Genomic DNA, 5059 nt, shown 5'->3' with positions numbered 1-5059 from the left:
TTACTAAATGTGCCACCTAAGATAACCTGAAACTGACAAACTGATCAGATTTTTGTTGCTTCTCTTGGGACATGAGGCTGGAAGTTTTCATTTTCCCTTTTTTTCTCCCATAGAAAGTAGAAAAATAATTTATTCCAAAAGATGGAAGAAATGAGAAATTCCTCCTGAAATTATACTTTGGTATAATTCTGATGAGACAGATTTTCCCTCTGAACATGTTCTCCTCCTGACTGCCCCATTGGAGTTTCATTGTCTTGTAGCAATTTTTGAAGCATTTCAATGAATCGCATATTGTGAGGAGGTAGAAACCATCTTCAAATTCACAAGTTCTAAGGAGAGTAATGTTATTTCTCAGAAGAACAGCACTTTCTATTTCAAAAGAGTATATAAACATTTTATGGAGACAATGCAGTTTAGATTACACAGAGACATCATCCATCCAAGTGTAAAAAAGTGACAGGAAAGTGGGGGCCGGGGAGATGGGAAGGAAGCCCAAGAGGAAGGTAAGATGCGTATACCTATGACTGATCCGTGTCGATGTCTGGCAGAAATCAACACAATATTGTAATTATCCTTCAATTAAAAATAAATACATTAAAAAAAGAAAAAAAAAGTGCTCTATTTTAGACCAAGATACATAAATATGATGGGGATGTTTAAGGCAGCTAATGTCTAGAATGTGTGTGTCAAGGAAGGTGGTCTGGGTATGGAGGTGATTGTGCATCTAGAGGAGTTCTCTTCTTGACCTCAATGACTAAGCACTGGTAAGCAGGACTTCTTCCTCTAGGCTAGTGATGCTTGAGGTACCAGATGGCTTCATTTCTCAACTGTGGTCCCAAGAGAGGGTTGAGTTGGGCCAGAATTGCAATCAACCAAAAGAGATAGCAGCAAACTGAACAGGTCCCCAACATGGTGATGATAACTCTGCAGATGGGACACTTAGAGATGAACCAGGGCACCAGGAAGCCAACAAAGCCCCGAGAACACACTCATCACAATGAGAGACATGGTGAGGCTAGGGCATGCCATGGTTGTGGTGCAGCTACCAAGTCCTGACCCCAAGGCTTGCAAAAGTTATCATTCTTCTATCTGTCTTTAGAAAATACGCCAACCTTAGAATACTTATATGGTAACAAAAATGTTATCATTTATGTTTCATGCAGGTTTTGGTGAGTTTAAATTTATCTTACTTGATAATAACAATACAATTAATTAATATTTAATATGAGTAGGATAATAAGTGGAAAGGGCAAAGCTCAAATTTGAAATCTGACCAAACAGACTTTGAAACCTGGTTCTATGGTTTGTAGCTTTGTGACCTTGGAAAAGTCATTTATACTCTAAGTGTCTTAGTTTCCTCATCTAAAATATGAGTGAAGTCACTCAGTTGTGTCTGACTCTTTGCAACCCCATGGACTGTAGCCTGCCAGGCTCCTCTGTCCATGGGATTTTCCAGGCAAGAATACTGGAGTGGGTTGCCATTTCCTTCTCCAGGGGATCTTCCTGACCCAGGGATCGAACCCAGGTCTCCCAGATTGTAAAGGCAGACGCTTTACGGTCTGAGCCATCAGGGAAGTCATACATTCATCACAAGTGCAATTCTGAAAAAGATTTTAAAACAGCAGAAAATATATGGAAGCCACTTACAAAATTCTTGATATTTGGCATTAGTAATAACCAGAATCAAACAGAAAAGATGCAGAAGTCTCCAAAGCATACAGAAACAGATCTAGGTGACACCCTATGTCACCATATTTTGATTACTCTCTATTTTCCTGTACCTTGAGCTGTAATTTAACTTTAAAACAAAACATATATAATAAATAATAAATGCTTCTTGAGGTTATTTATGAAGTAATTGAAATGAATTTTGTAAATACTTTCTAGGATACTTGTCACCTAACGAATACTTGACAAATGAGTAGCCAAGATAATTCCAATGGCTATGTACAGTAAATATATTCAACCTCTGTCTGTTTTTAATTGGTTTCATGAACAGTATCATACAAATAGATTGAACTATAATTAAAGAACCATTAACTTAAATTTTTACAGTTGAATTACAAGGGACAATCCCTCCCTATAGTTGATAATGATATACCAATGAGACTCAAGAAGGGCCTGGAAAAAAAAGAGAAAAAACAACTTTCTAATGTAGACAGCTTCATCAATTATAAAATATCCAGCCTGATTCCACTGGAAGAAGAACAGTCTTTCCACAAGCACTGTGTTTATTAATGAGTTCTTTATCTGTTGCCTAACTTGGAAGATAACAGCCTGCAAATCATCCAGAGTGAGTAAGAATCACTCACAAGGAGCCTGAGTGGGTGTCAATATGTACATCTGGGGTCAGGACAGGTGACTTCTCAGAATAAATTTAATCCCATCTTAGACACAATTCTATCAAGGATACTTATCTTTGACACACACAGCAGATTGATTGAAAGATGTAAATTAGAAGGCATAAACAACTTCCTAAAACTTATGAGTATGGGGACACAGTGAGGAACTGTCCACTGGTGAGAAAGAATGTTCAAATTTAAATACCCAAAAGAGTGGCAGATTGGACATTTGGTGTCAGGACAAACAATTCTAAGTCAATAAATCCTAAGGAAATTGTTGCATTGCTGTTAAATGCAATGTTTTTAAGATACTAGATCATCCAAAAAAAGGTTAAACTGTTCACTGTGTTCTATTATTAAAAGCATGGGAGTTGATGATAAATTGAGGTAGATTTCCACGCAAAATAGCTAAATTTGGGGAACGCTTTGGAAACAAATGGTGTTCATTTTAGTAATCTAGAACATTTCCCATCTTTTAACAAAGCATTTGAGTCTATTGTTGATCAAGTGCTTCTGGTACTGTGCTTCACTGCCCAAATTTCTCTCCAAGTCTGAGGGATTTATTCACCAAAAGCCACAGGAAATGTTTTGATTTTGCATTTGCTCAGGAAAACTGAAGGTTGTGCTCCCTTAATGGGACACCCTGCACTTCATGACTGGTTCAGAAGTGAATAAAGGACCTGCCAGTTTGTTCCACTGGTGAAGGTTCCCCAAAGCCTTCTCATACAGAGTTGGCTGAGGCCTTTTGGGGACTGCATCATTGCCAAACTTTTCTCTCTGCCTCATCCCATTTCTTCACTTTTTGCTTAAAAGTGCTTTTCTAAAAACAAAACAAAACCCCATATCTCCTTAGGAACTTAACATTTTGCACAATGGCAAAAACATAGGAAAGCTCTTCCTCACTGGCCCTTTTCCTTTTTTAAAATTCTACCAGTGAGATCCTTGTTTTAGGATGAACAAGCAGTAGGAAGAGGATTTCCACAATTTCACCAATTTCATCCATTTCCCTGTGTGTGTCCAAATATGGATATTCTAATTGCTTAGACCTGTAGTAGGAAGTAATGTCACTGGCTAACAGTGAGGATCAGCATAAAAAAATACACCATTATTTCTCTCTACTTGCTCCTTCTCCTTCCACCTTATTTCTTCCCTTTACAGATTCTTTCATGGTCTCTTAAATTCATTTGCTCATGCTTTTGTCCCAACCATTTCACCAAAGTTGTTGTTATGAAGATTCCCCTAGAGATTTCAGCCTGCCAAAACCAACAGTTAGTTGTCAGACTTCATTTCACATACTAACAAAGCCTCTTCAACGATTGACAACCTTCTTTCATGATAACACTTTCTCCACTTGTCTTCTAGAACACCAGATTCTCCTGGCTTCCTTCATACCACTGTCATCATTATTTTCGAGTATCTTTACCTGTTTCCTCCTAACTGTCTAACTCAATTGTGGCTCAGGGCTTAGGGCTTGGACCCCTCCTCTTCTCTTTCTGAAGTCACTACGTCAGTTATTGCATACTCATATTTTGTATTTGCATACTCATATTTTGTATTTTCAGCCCAGTCTTCCCTCCTCAACTCCGGATTTGTATCTACAATTGACTGATTGACTCTCCACTTGAATCTCCAGTAGCATGTAACGCTTGGGTCCATAACTGAGCCTCTGCTCTCCCCAGCACATCAGCTCTTCTCACCTTCTCCCTCATTTTGGCCAATGGTGTCTCCATCACTCCAGGTGCTCTGGTCACAAATCATGGTGTCATCCTTGACTCTGCTTTCTCTTATACTCCATATCCAATACATAAGCAAATCCTATTGTTTCCCTCTCCTAAATATATTTAGAAACTACTCTAAAACCTAATCATGTATCATTACCTCCACAATTAACCCCACCTTCTTCTAAGTCACGATCATCTGTCCCCTGGGTTACAGTGAGTCCACTGACTGGTTTCCCAACTGGGTTTAACCTCCTATTAAGTCCAAGTGAATGTTCCTACCAGAATCTTCTGGAGGCAGCAAATTTTCTTGCCTCAGTCATTTTGCCCATTCCATGTGGAAATGTATATTTATGAAAAATCCACAAATACTGTGTACTGGGATCACACACAGTTTGTACTGGGAGGAAACACTACCCTTGAAAAGAGGTGTAAAGGGGAATCCAAGAAAGGATTAAATTGAAAATGACACTCCTGTTTGGAATGTGATGTGTTAAAATAAGAATGGTTTGGAAGGGGTGAATACCCATGTGTCTTTTTAGCTCAATATTTATTAACATTTTCAATTGTCCCCTTCTTAGCTGAAAGCCCAGAATTCAGCTGAGACTGGTGAGTAGTATAAATTTTCCTGGGCCCAGGTGTTTCCTCTGCTGTTTCTCAGTCACATGTTATAGCCAGCATCCACCAGAAGAAGCCCAGGCTATTGTCGGGCAGATTGGAAATCCAGTTTGTGGCCAAAGCAAGCACACCATGTTGCAGAAACATAACAGGTCTCTTACCTAAAAAAGAAAGTTGTTTAAAATCTTTATAAACTTGTTCCTTATTCTCAGTTAAGCATGCAGTTAGATATAGGCTTTTAGTTTCATAAATGTTTGTTTGGTCAAGTTGAATATTTTTGAATATGTCATCTTAATTGTGGTTGTGGTTTCTCAGATGACAAACATATCAAATTGTACACTTCATATACGTGCTGTTTATTGTATGCCAACTATACCTCAA

At 38.4% G+C, this 5059-nt stretch overlaps 1 pseudogene; it reads right to left on the bottom strand.

The window, feature by feature from the left end:
• Positions 1–788: 788 nt before the first annotated feature.
• Positions 789–1029, bottom strand: LOC122709404 (annotated as a pseudogene).
• Positions 1030–5059: the final 4030 nt, after the last annotated feature.

The sequence above is a fragment of the Cervus elaphus genome, chromosome 15 (genome assembly GCF_910594005.1).
Source record: "Cervus elaphus chromosome 15, mCerEla1.1, whole genome shotgun sequence".
NCBI classification, from domain to species: Eukaryota; Metazoa; Chordata; class Mammalia; order Artiodactyla; family Cervidae; genus Cervus; species Cervus elaphus.
The sequence above is the reverse complement of the archived record's forward strand: the minus strand, read 5'-3'. Positions and strand labels throughout refer to the sequence as shown.